Here is a 14,529-nt window from a genome sequence, read left to right as displayed (position 1 = left end):
AAATTGCAAACTGACCACCAAAACTGTCCACAAAAATTCTGGGCTGGACTAAATCAACTTCTTCACCCTGGTTGTACTACTACCCCTGTCCCTGCCACACTCATTGATAAATCCCCTGACGATGTCTCTAATAGTTTTAACCACTTCTTTACTGAGACAATTCAAACTCTATCTAATCAATTACCACCCAGCCCTCACACCTTTGACTCTCGAACACTCAAAAATATTCCCCTACTTACCTTTCAACCTGTACCAACTTCATTTATTTGTAAATTAATTAAAAAACTAAAACCCTCCACACTCTCTGCTGACCAACTCCCAGCTGAATATTTGCAAAAAACAGCTGATGTAATTGCTTACCCAGTGTCTATCCTCATCAACTGCTCCTTAGCAGAGGCCAAAATCCCCGAGATCTGAAAGATATCATATGTAATTCCTCTCCACAAGGGAGGCACTTCCACTGATCTCTCAAACTACAGGCCCATATCCATACTTTCCCCTCTAGCAAAAATAATGGAAAAATGTGTTCAGAAACAGTTTATGCAACACCTAATTGTCAACCAACTACTGGCTGATACCCAACATGGTTTTAGACCTCTCCATAGTACTACCTCAGCCCTCCTTGTCTTTTCAAACACCATAAACTCCCATCGTAATAATAATAATATCTCATCTGCACTATTTCTGGATCTGTCAAGGCCTTGATATGGTGGATCATAAACTTCTAATCAATACATTGCCTTCACTTGGTCTGGACACCATTGCTGTACAATGGTTTAGTTCCTATCTATCTGGCAGAAAACAAGCAGTTTTATGGCAGACCAAACTTTCTAAGTTACTACCTAATACATTGGGAGTCCCACAAGGATCTATTCTAGGACCGTTATTATTTTCCATCTTTATCAATGATCTGCATACAGTTATTCCTAATGCCAGTTGTATACAATATGCAGACGATTCTACGTTAATTTGCTCTGGTACTACCCCTTCAGATTTACAATTGTTAACCCAGTCTACTTTCAGCAAAATAGAACACTGGCTCTCCAGTCGTCGCCTGATTCTTAATCCTAAAAAAACTAAAATGTTGTTGTTTCTTCCAACTAATAGGTCCTGCTCCATCAACTTTACTATCCAAGCTAAGGATGGAACCATAATTTCTCTGGACCTCTCTACAAAACTACTAGGGGTAACCATAGACAACAAACTAAAATTTGATATACATGTAAACCAAATGATCAAGACCATTAACAAAAAGCTAGGCTCTTTATATAGAATAAATAGCTTCTTGACCCCCCAAGCTAAAATGGCCATTGCCCAGACTCACCTTCTCTCATCTCTCCTGTACTCATCCCCCTTACTTCACAATATAAGTAAAACTGTCATGAACAAACTCTCCAATTGCTACAATCATATTGCTAGGTTTGTTACTGGGTCACCATATAGGACCCATCATTGTACCAACTTAGCCAAGCTCAACTGGTCTGAGCTTCCTAACCTCATTTCTTTCAACCTACTAGTCCTTACCCACAAAATTATATACAACCCTGAATATGCTCCTTCCCTCAAAATGCTGCTTCCCCTTTGTAACAATCCACGTCCATTGAGGTCATCCAACCGTCTCCTAATCCAAACATTCAAAACTAATAACTCTGCTGGTGACTCCCTTCTCACCAACGCTGCAGGTAAAATTTGGAACAAACTTCCCCATGATATTATATCCATCTCTACTTTAAGTCAATTTAAAGCTAAGCTAAAAACACATCTGGGTTCAATGCGAAGTTGTCACTGCCTAAACCCGGGATAGTCTACCTTAGGCTGGACTAACATCCATTACAATTGAATCTCCTACATCTCCTTTCTATCCTAATCCTCTCACATTTTAGATAAATTAGAAAGAATAACATATGTTCTAATTTTGAATGTAAAATTTGCTTCACTGTTATTTAATTGCTTTTTGATACCTGTGTTTGGAGCTTTTCTCCCCGGGCCTCCGCTGAAAATGGACATGCATCCAGTCGGATCCTCCCGGTCAACAAATGTAAAATAAAATAAATAAAATAAAATAAAATGCATGGCAGAAAAGCAGGACAGAGGAGGTAGAATAACAATATGTGAATGTAGAATAATGGAAAACCAAAATAGCAGAGGTGGGTACAATAAAGTATTTAGCTATACCAGTTCTGTCAACATCAAAGTGTCAGCATTGGATCTGTACAATTGTTCCCATCAATAAAAAAGTAAATATGGTATCCACAGGGGAGTCGATCCATCAGTTCAGTCCACATGCCAGTATATTCATAATTTCCTGGCAAATAGAGCCACTGCAGAAGTCAGAGTGAAAGAGCTCATAAAACATATATATAATGGAAATGTCATACATGTGCAAACTGATGACAAGAAAAGAAAACCATAACTTCCCCACTTAAATTCTTCATAACAGTGTGTTACAAAGGGCTGCTGCTGAAGCAGGGTGAAAGTGGTTGTATCACACACAAAAACAAGGTTATATATAACCATCAGCATTGCTCTCTTCCAACTGTCACTCAACATACAATGATAGATAGCTGAATTTGAAATATAAGCCCTTTGTGAGTGTGTGTGTGTGTGTGTGTGTGTGTGTGTGTGTGTGTGTGTGTGTGTGTGTGTGTGTGTGTGTGTGTGCATGCCTGTGTGTGTGTGTGTGTGTGTGTGTGTGTGTGTGTGTGTGTGTGTGTGTGTGTGTGTGTGTGTGTGTGTGTGTGTGTCTGTATTTTTTATCATGTCATAGGATGGAAATGGGGGTGAAGTACATAGATGAAAAGGGGAAGCAAGCAGACAAAATAATATAAGGTGAGCAAATAAGGAAAGAGCAGATAGAGGTGAGAAAGGAACATACCTCTCATCCTATTATTAGTTCAACAATGGTAGATGAATCCATAAAATAACATTGTTAGAAAGTGCCAAACACCCTGACATCATTTGCATCCTGATAAAAGGAAAGTTTTATTTCAAAGTAATGGCCACATGATAGCAAGAAAAGAGAAGTGCCCCCTTCATCCATTTGAGCCCATGCCAGTGTCACTCATTTTCAATGAACTTTGATACTTTTCCTCTGCAGACTAGTAAAGCCACAAAAGAACTTACAATGAAGGTGTCAGAAAAACACATTTCATGGGAATGTTATAACAGTGCTGATAGGTGAAAAACTGAACATTTTCAAACTACAAACAACCATTAGTAGATAAAAACTATACATCCAGAGTAACGGCAATATATGCATCACTGCATGAGTGCTCTGAACAATAGAAACAGTTAGACTATGCACATTTTTGCTTACCTTATTTCTTATTTGTATGATAATGTGTGTCAACAATCGGTTCATATGTGTGACTGATGGCAAGTTATTAGCAAATGACATGGATTTTTTACAGAATGATATAAGGTAAACCTTAATGGATTTGTATCCCTGCCTTTCTGATAGTCTCCAGATCAGAGCATTATTAAGAAAAGTCACAGAAGAACTTATAGTTCTGCTTTATATTAGATTTTCTAAAGACTAGTTTTTTTCCTTTAATACATTACTGTAGCCCCACTCTATCCAATCCAATTTCATTTACATTTCACTCAGCTACCCTTTCATCCTCATACTTCCATTTAACTCTACTATCACCTATTCTTTCCTCTACCTCCACTTCCCCTCAGCAGTCACCATTTCACTGATTGTTTTCACAGGCTTTCCATTTTTTATCCTTCACTTGGCTCCTTCCCTGCCTCCTTATAGCTTTGCACCTCTCCTCGTTTCCTCCCACCTATCTTTATCCTTCTTCGTCCCTGTGTTTCTTTTCCTTCCACTACTCTTTCGTTTTTACTCACTTCTCCAAACTGACTAGACTATGAATATTCCTTGCTACCCTCTACTGCCAGTCACTGAGCATAGTAGCCCCCCTCTGACCTGTACCTCCCCTGTTTAACTCTCTCCTCCCCTTATCACATCACATCCTTTCCAACCAATTAAATATACCTAATCCTATGATGCGCCATCTTTAATTCTTCATCTCACTTTTGGCTGCTGTGTGTCCCTGGCTTCTGTGCTCTCCACCATTGTAAGTAATTGCTCTGTATTTTGCTGTTTTAAACCTTTATCAGCATTTCACCTTGCAAGAGTTGGATATGTAATAGTCAAACTGTTACTTGTGCAACTGTTACCTAACTGGGCTTGTCTATTTAACGCCATACTCGGCTACTTGCTTGTGTGTTTGCAGAGTAACTGCTCTGTGCTAGCTTCATTACTGGGACTGCTTATTTGCTTGCTTGTTTAAGGTAGATATCTAATCTGTCACTGCTAGGCCTCACTAGTTGCTTTAATAGCACTTGTATAGTGTTTTTACTGCGTAATTATTCTACTCTGCTATCTTTTGTCTATGTGTTTAACCTTTACGCCACATACGGCAATTGCTTACGAGTGCTACACGTGGAGCTTATGAATGCTGCCTTACCTACCAGCATGAAAGGTACCTTACACGCATTTTAGCTCATCCCTTTTATTTTTCAACAGGAAACATATCACAGATTAGAGTTTTGGCTTTGAAAGCCTGGATGCTTGTACTTTAACGGGAAATGTATTGCTGACTAGCGTTTAGCCTATAAAACCTGTATATACACTGTTTTACCACTACGAAGGTACCTTACAAGTACTCCAGTCCATTTGCTTTTATTTTAACAGACGTGTCACTGGCTAGCATTTTGACTTTAAAGGCCTATATGCTGTTATTTTAACTGAAACTGCATTGCAATCTAATGTTTTTGACCTTAATAACCTATATGAATATCCTTCCTAATTAATAGTTACTGGGCCATTTCTTATAGCGATATATCACTTAATCAAACATGCTAACTCCCTACTTACCTATAGTTCTGTGCCATTTATTTAGCGATTTGTCTCTCAATTGATGTAGGCTACATTAACCAAATCGTCTCAGCCTTATACAGGCATAGCTCTTTCTCCCAAATGATATATACTACGTGCTAACACCAGAGGTTTATTTGTTCCTGTGTATTCGCTGCATTATTTAAAACCTAATAAAAGGACCTCTATGGTCCTACAACCATAGGCTAGGAATTTGGGTTATCTAGTAGAGTTACTGACTCTTCCTAACTATTACCTTCCCATTTATTAATACTTTCTGTCAAGATACTACCTTGCTAATATACGTATGTGCTTACTATCCTGTACTTCCCCACACTGTGTGTGTGAATCCTATATAGCCTGGTTAGTGGATATAAGTATTTTCATTTGCATTAAATTGTATAGTTTGTTTACTACCTACATTTGCTATAGTGCACCTTAAGTTATACGATGTTTCCTAGTTCATAATACCTAATGTATTACTGTTCTAAAAGAAATATCACCCAAAGGCTCATGTCTTGCATTCCACTGTGACATTGCTTCTATGATTTTTAAAAGCATTTGTCTTATATATTTATCTGACTAGGACTGTTATTTTATTGCCTTAGCTGCTTACTCTCTGTTTTCATTCAACTTTGTTTTATATATTTTCTTTTCTCCCCTTTTGTGTATCCAGCTAGCCATCCTGCCTGTCCTGTTATAGGGTCTGGGAACCTTAAGGTTACATGAAAGTATGTTATTTTGCTGTTAATTAATATATGTGTTGTAAATAATAGGTGCAAAGTACCCTTACTACCAGGACAACCAGCAGCCATACTCCTCTCCACTTCTCTACCTCCATCCCTTCTCCTCTTGTAGTCTCTGTATTTAATTGCATTAGTTCCCTTCCATACTCCTAGTCCTCCTTTTCTCCTCTAGGTCCTACTGTAGCAGTATAGTTTTTACCCACTAGATCGAACCCCTTCTCCTGATACTATCCTTGCACATCTAACCAACTGCTTTATATTAGATTTTCTAAAGACTAGTTTTTTCCTTTAATACATTACTGTAGTCCCACTCTATCCCCTCCAATTTCATTTACATTTCACTCAGCTACCCTTTCATCCTCATACTTCCATTTAACTCTACTACCAGCTATTCTTTCCCCTACCAACACTTCCCCTCAGCAGTCACCATTTCACTGATTTCACAGGGTTTTCATTTTTTATCCTTAACTTGGCTCTTAGCGCTCCATTCGCACTGCGGGCTCACTCCGCTCCCCTACCCTACCCCCAAATCTCACCGACCCCAGTGCATCTAGCCATATTCCTCACTAACCACTCCCACCTCCCCTTCATCCAATCCTATCCCACACCACATCACAAATATTTCATCTTGCTACTCTGCTCCCACTTCAAGACATTCCTTCTGACTGCACTCCTCCTACTCCATTTCGTACTGTTACCTAATTACTATATACCCTCCACTACTTCAGCACTATGCCTACTTCTCCCAAATCAACTCACCACAAACCCATACTCCTGCTCTCAATTCTACCTCTCCTTTTCCTGCTCTATATTATAACTGTCGATGAACATCTAAGCTACACTAACTTCCATAGAGGCCCCAAAAAAGACACTTCTCTAACATCCTCATCAGTAACTCTTGAACACATCAACATTACATCTACACCTAACTATCTTCTCTCAAAGTATCATACAGTCATCCACATTAACTATAAACACCATCTAGTCAAAAGAATACATAATATATTGCATCTTACTCAAATTCACACACCTGGACTATTCCTTCACCTCCTACGTGATGGTGACATTCATCCCAATCCTGGCCCTTCCATTTTTAAACTCACTTACCCAGTTAAACCCTCTTCCTCTTCCTTTCACACTCCTACAAGGCCTCCTAATTCCCTCTTTATATCTCATCTTAACATTCGAAGTGTCAATAATAAAGTGACTTACCTTCATGCCCTATTGGAAATACATGACTTTGACATTCTTTGTCTATCAGAAACATGGCTAAAACCAACAACCCCTGACTATGAAATCACCCCTCCTGGTTACAATATTATAAGAGTAGATTGCCTTAACAAAAAGGGTGGAGGTATAACCTTGTTATATAAAGCAGGCCTCCAACTTACTCCTCTTAATACTCGGTCACCTACTGATAGCAATACTGAAATTCTTATTACTAAGCTACAACTAAACTCTAGTAAGGCCATCTATATTATATTCTCATACCTTCGCCCAGGCAATAATATCACTTCCTTTGAAAATATCCTCAGCTGGCTGTCCACTAACTTTCCACAAGAAACCATTCTTCTAGGAGACGTTAACATAGACTGGAAAACCTGTAATTTTAATAATCCTTCTAACCATATTAACCTATATGGCTTCTCCCAAATCATCACTTCAACTACTCGAATCCACAACCCCACAAACAAAGAATCCACCCTTAATTGGATCCTCATAAATACTCTTTCCATGACCTACATGACAGGTATCCTACCAGCTGACATCAGTGATCACTCCCTTACCTATATAATTCAACATAAGAGTAATACTCCCAGCCTCTCAATTTTTAGAAATATACATTGTAATAAACATTTTAACACAGAACTCTTCCTGAAGGAACTGAGTGTATGAAACTGGTCACCCTTAACACACCTCCAACTAGATGAAGCAGTGGCATATTTCAACTTAAGTTCCTTGAAATCCTAAACCACCATGCCCCTATTCGTACTCTTAGGAACAGAACCAAAACTGCTCCTTGGCTTACGAAGGAAACTAAGCAAAAGATTCTACTAAGAAATAAAATATGGACCAAATGGCACACCTCAAAAAACCCATCAGATCATCTAAAATTTAAACAACTTAGAAACTTAACTAAAGTGTCTATACTATTAGATAAAAAAACTTCTTCTTTCAACTCCAACAAACCAATCAAAAAAGTTCACAAAAATTCTGGTCAGGTATTAATAGACTCCTGCATCCAGGCAACTCTCACACACCAACCTCAGCTGACAACACCCAAGATGCTCCCAAACTAATCGCTGATTCCTTCAATACCTTCTCCACTGAAGCTATCCAGTCACTTGCTAACTCACTTCCCCCTGTATCCTCTAATCTCCCTTCATCCTGAAATAACCCACCACCCAGTTTCCAACTCCAACCTGTCCCTACCTGCCTTATCTGTACCCTCCTTCAAAAATTTAAACCATCTACCCCCTCAGCTGACCTCTTACCTGCTAAGTATCTTCAAGTAGCAGCTAAAGTTATTGCTTACCCTATCTCTATCCTTATTAATAGAACCATTACTGAAGGCACCATCCCAACCATCTGGAAAGTCTCACATATAATCCCCCTACACAAAGGTGGTAACTCAACAGAACTTTCTAATTACCGTCCAGTTGTCCTTCTCTCTCCCATAGCTAAAATCATGGAGAAATGCATCCATCGACAACTACTAAACCACCTCCAACAAAATAACATCTTAGCCTGCTCTCAACATGTCTTCCGACCTTTCCATAGCACCACTACAGCCCTCCTATCATTTTCAGACCACATTAACAAAAACCGTAATAGCAATACCCTGTCCTCTGCTATTTTTATAGATCTTTCAAAAGCATTCAACATGGTTAACCATCACCTTCTACTAAAATACTTAAGTCCCTTTCACTTGATAGTTTAGCACTACAATGGTTCAAGTCCTACTTAAATAACAGGAACAGGCAGTGCTCTGGGACAACACACTATCTTCCCACCTCCCTGTCTCTCTTGGTGTACCCCAAGGTTCTATTTTGGGTCCACTTCTATTCACTATCTTTATTAATGATCTATCCACTAGCATCCCACATGCTACATCCATTCAATACACAGATGACTCCACTTTAATCTCCTCAGCTTCTGAGCCATCTGAACTACAGTCCCTCATGCAAAATGTCTTTGAGCTCATTGAAGAATGTTTTTTACAGCGTTGCCTCCTCCTTAACCCCAAAAAGACTAAACTACTACTGTTTAGTCCCACACTTAAATCCACCCCTCTACACTTTACTATTAAATCCAAAAATGGTATTATTATATCCCCTGACACTACCACTAAACTCTTAGGAGTGACAATTGACCACAACCTCAACTGTGACACTCATATTAACACCACAATAAAATTAGTTAACCGAAAACTAGGCTCACTCTATAGATTCAAAGCCTTTCTTACTCCCTTAGCCAGAACTACTATAACCCACACCCACCTTATCTCAACACTCTTTTATGCCTCCCCCATATATACAAACCTATCTAAAAGTAACTTCAGTAAGCTAGCAATCGCCTACAATAACATTGTCAGATTTGCTACTGGCTCCCTACTCAGATCCCACCACTGCCATAACCTGAATAAACTTGGTTGGCTGGAATTGCAAAACCAAATTCTATTTCACCAACTAACAATTACACACAAAACACTTTACCATCCAAATAACACACCAGTACTTACAAGTCTAATCTACCCATATAAAAATCTTACAAACCTATGTTCTGCTAACAAACTATTAGTTACTACTCAAAATCTAAAAATAAAGCTGGAGAATCCCTGTTCTCTAACACTGTTGGTAAAAGCTGGAACCTACTTTCAGGTGAAGTCATATCTCTTTCTTCAACCTCTCTATTTAAAAATAAACTCAAATCATACCTTACAATCCACTGGCTATGTTCCTGTACCAACCCTGACCAGAGTTTCTCTTACTCCTAGTCCTAGCTAACACCTATTACATTTCTCCCATAAACACTCGAAGGCCGTTACCTTCTAAACTGTCTTATTCTATCTAGGAACAACTGAATTCTGCATCTTACTATCCTAGTTACAACTTACCCCCTTTCAACTAACTCTTCTAACCCATTATTAACTAGTATGTTCTCCTGTTCTTTCCTTGACTTTGCTTTGGGTCTTTGGGATTTCTTCTTAATCCTTTTTTCATTCCTTTTACAGTGTGAGTTATTAAAAAAAATGTATATCATCTTTTATGTGCTTTTTGAAATCTTCAACACCTGTTTATAACACCTGTTATTTCTAATATGTATCTTGTCATTTAAATTTAATGTAATGCTTGTGTATATCTTTTATGTGGAGCTTTTCTCCCCGGGCCTCTACTGAAAATGGACATATATCCAGTTAGACTAGCCCGGTCAACAAATGTAAAATAAATAAAATAAAATAGTGATGGTGTCAATAACTACATACTTCAAGGAAATGTTAGAGCAATGTTTAAGACTGAAAACTGAATATTGTAATACAACATACCAAACATCAAGGGATTAAAACTCTCCACCCAGTATACAGCAAATGTACACATCACTGCATTAGTACACTGAGCCATGGGAGTAGTTACATACACAATTATGTTTACCTTATTGCATATTTCATGGTGATGCACATCAGCACGCAGCTCTTTTACATCAATGGTAGCAGTTTATTAGGGCATGATATGTGTTCTTCTTCAGTTTTGTCATAAGATTGGAAGTACCATTTCTCTTTGTTTATGTGCATCATCAACACTGCTTTCTATGAATTGTCATGCAATACACAACCACAGAAAGATGATTCTGTTGTTTTATAAGTGCTTTTTAGGCATGTGTGCAGTGTGGTAATGTAGGTTTTGACTAGATTAAAGGTTGGAAATGGTATAAGATGGAGATAAAAATGGCAAGACAGCAGAGGGTGATATACAATGAGATAGAATAAGGATTTAGCAAGATAGATGTGGGTGAAGAAAGATAGACTTCAATGAATTTTAACCCCTGCCTTTCATAGTTATATTCTCCGCAGCAGTGCATTAACAAGGGGAGCCTCTGAACCTGTATGTAAGGCATCACAAAAGATACATATCTTGGAAATGTAGCATATTTGCAGACTGATAACAAGAAAAAAATATAATCTTTAAAAAATGGAGTCCAGGCCTTTCCCAGTCATACTGTTCATTGCAGTGTATTAGCAATGGTAGCCACTGAAGCTGTCAGAATGTAAAGGCTTACTAAAACAACACATATCAGAGAATGTGGCACATCTGCAGAGTGGAAACCAAATAATGTAAAACCCCATGGAAGTCAAACTCCCACACAGTACAGTGACACAGTAGAAGTCATTTCATATGTGCATTGAGTCAACAAAATAGTTAGAATAAAGGTATTGGCTTAACTGTATTGTAGTTTTACCTGCTAGCTTGTATCCATAGTTATCTCATTTGCATGAATGTAAGCAATAGAATTTGCACATGTCAAGGATTTTTCTTTATTTTTTTCCATAGGATATGAAGTTTCATTTCTATGTGCTTATAGATGGACATAATGTGTCGCTTTCTGCCAACTGTCAAGCAACACGTGACCACAGAAAGATTAACTTTTTTATAAGTCCTTTGTGGTTATGTGTGTTGTGTTTATCTAATTTTGACCAAATTATATGTTGGAAATGGGAGTATAGAACTGAGAAGAAAGTGGAGGTAAGCAGACAGTAGAACACAAGGTGAGTAAATAAGGAATGAGAAGGATGGAAGTGGAATAAGACAATATCTCTCAACTTCTTAGGTGAAAAATCATGATGAATTACAAAAATAGTTGTAATGACTGAAATCCTCAATGATTTGTCAGAAAACTACATTTTTTATGATGACCAATTGAAGACAAGCATGTATAATTTAGTCAAATATGTGTGAAGTTGAGAAATATGGGTGGGAGTATTTGTGTGTAATTTAGTCTAATATGTTTGAAGTTGAGAGGTATGGGTGAGAGCATTTTTTGTGTGACAGGTACTGTTTTAATTATTTATTTATTTTTTTGTTGAGAAGGAAAATTGGGAAAGGAAGCCAGGGAAGGAAGTGATGGATAACAGCAGGAGTTTATGTATCAGGGAAAGACAGAGATGATTGACAGGGTGAATGGGTTAACACAATGAAGGAGGGATAACACAATGGTGAAGGAGACATCAGACAAACAGACTGAAGGCAATGACAAGGATGGGAGGAATTTGCAACATACAGGAGTGGACATAGACATAAATTGAAGGGAGGGCAAACACCAGGCTTGGAGAAAGGGTTGGGTGTTCAGAGATGCAATCTCTACTAGCTTAGACCCAGTGGAGATTTACTAATCACCCTAGAGCCATCATCACTGGCACCTGCCTTAGAAATTGGAAATAGTGCTGGGGAGGGAAGTGACTTCACCAGTAGCTAGATAATGGTCTCCATGCAGCCAATGCTGAAATCCAAACTCCTGCTTATTATAACCCACACAAAACATGCCAGCTCCAGACAGGTGACAAAAAGTTCACTAACACCAGAAGATATAACTTTATCATCCTCCAGTGCAGGGCTACCTGATGCAGGTGGTGCCGGTAGGCAGGAGCTGTGGAGACTACTGTGGCAGACTGACACCAACATGTAATAGGTATCTCTGGTGATGGTGAAAAAAAATACAACAAAATTAATGTCTGAAAGGGAAAGGATAGTAATGAAGAGGATGGGGGATGAGACATAAAAACACAATGAAATTGCATTCTTAACCGTGCCGATACTAATACAGTAAAGAGAAACAATGTTTTAATGGTAGGATTTACATAGGCATGTCATCAACCTGTTTGTCTGATTACAACATATGGGGGACCTAAGTCAAAAGCCATCATCACATGCAGTCTGACATAACAGGATACTAACTGCAGCAGCTATTTATCAAGACAGCACAACTATGCTTGTGGCCAGTGACACTTATTTTAACTTTGACAATAATACAAATGTACATATACATAAGAAAAATGCTGGTCACAGAATTACTATGTTAATCACAGGTGATAGACAAGGGACAGATACTTCTACTTTATAGTGTGAAATGCCCAGCCAAGTACTACTTATGGATGTTACATATACGAACTTTGTATTAGTGCATTGCTATTACCAGAATGACAAATTCTGGCATGACAACAAACATAAGCTGGGGAGGTGATGTTGGACCCACAGCCATCTTAATGATCTTAGTGCACATAGACTTAACATGATGAGCCATTTTTCCACCTATATGGAGGAGGCATGCAGAAGCACTTTTCTAACATTGCACAGTCAGACTAATTCCCTTAAGGTATACTAGTACTTTCAGATGTTGTACTGTTGTATAAAAGTTATACAGACTTACTTTTAATGGCAGCAACTGTTATTATGCAAACAAAAGCATCTTTCATAACAGCAGGTAGACATACTCTGGCAATGTCTCAGGTGCTCTGGTCTGTCCGTGTACTTCTGACTGCTCATTTCAATCTCTGCAGGGGTTGAAATGTAACCAGGGCATAATGTAATACTGGATCATAGCAAGCAATGGCACACAATTTCTTTGGTTAAAACATGGCATACTTACAGTGCTGAGGTGGTTACTGAGTCCTAACCTTAGCCTCCCACTGGCCAAGGAGATTAGGAGATTAGGCTTGTGTCAACTCAAGTCAGTGTGGTGGTGATAGCATTGTTGCCTTATGTATGCAATGCCAGTAACATGGGTGACAGGCTTGGCAAAACTATTCCAGACAACAATGTTATGCTCTGACCTGGAGAGTCCTCCTGCAGGACTTCTGTTTGTAATGCTTATGGAGGATGTCCAGAAATCTAATGGACTCCTCCACACTTCACAATGGTGCTCTAAAAGGAGCAGTATCCTCAATTTGTTATACCCATAATTGTTTCACGATCAAACATCTTTGGAAAAATAGTAGAGAATTGGTGCACAAAACAGTCCATACATGTCCCATCCTTTGGCACTGGAGGGAATCTCAATTGCATAATGGATGGCAGAATAATAAAATACAGACACTATATTATTAAACTTCCAATGGTACTTTAAGGTGTGAAACATGGCAGTCCTTCATCCCTCTGTTTGCTGCTGAAAATATATGCTCAACAGGGATTCCATCCTCAAATGGTTGAAGATAGCTTGACAATTCCCTCAGCCTTATAACAATCGCCTTTCCACTTGTGCATGGAGCTGGCCACAAAGGCTCAGGCATGTGGACAGTATTGTGTAGCTATCTTCACAATGTTCATCAGGTTTTCTTTTCTTGCAAACTGAGCAATTTAGAGAAAATAAGAAGATGATCTGTAATCAGCCTTCTGCCCTGGTAGGTGAGTTTATACGTATGCAGAGAACCACAATGCACTAATGAAAAAGCTTTAAAAATAACAAACTTCTAGCCATGATGGTGACTGATCGAGTGCACTTCCTGAAAAAGGCAGCTGCCTTTGTCACCTGTGCAAATGATGACAATTGCGCTCTGCCATTGGTATATTATTTTGTTTGCTTATGTATACCTAAAGCCTGGTGTTGCTTTTCTACAGACTGACACTTTTTCCATACGTATATATACATATACCCTATTTTTCCACATATATTTTATATCCATACATACTGTTTTGTTGTCCAGGAGTAATGCTGTGCACTGTTAGACATAGCAGCTGCAATGAGATTATGGCTATAGCAACCCCTAACTTTATTCTGCAATTTACTTAGTCAGTACACTGGCGTTTGGTCATGTTCAGCTATAAAGTGGGCTCAGCTACATGATATGGCATTTCAACATTTATGAATTGTTTCACCATCTTGTACCTCATTAGCATATACAAGGTC

This window comes from Protopterus annectens, chromosome 1.part0, assembly GCF_019279795.1.
Source record: "Protopterus annectens isolate FY-2018-M chromosome 1.part0, PAN1.0, whole genome shotgun sequence".
Lineage (NCBI taxonomy): Eukaryota > Metazoa > Chordata > Ceratodontiformes > Protopteridae > Protopterus > Protopterus annectens.
Note: the sequence above shows the minus strand (reverse complement) of the source record.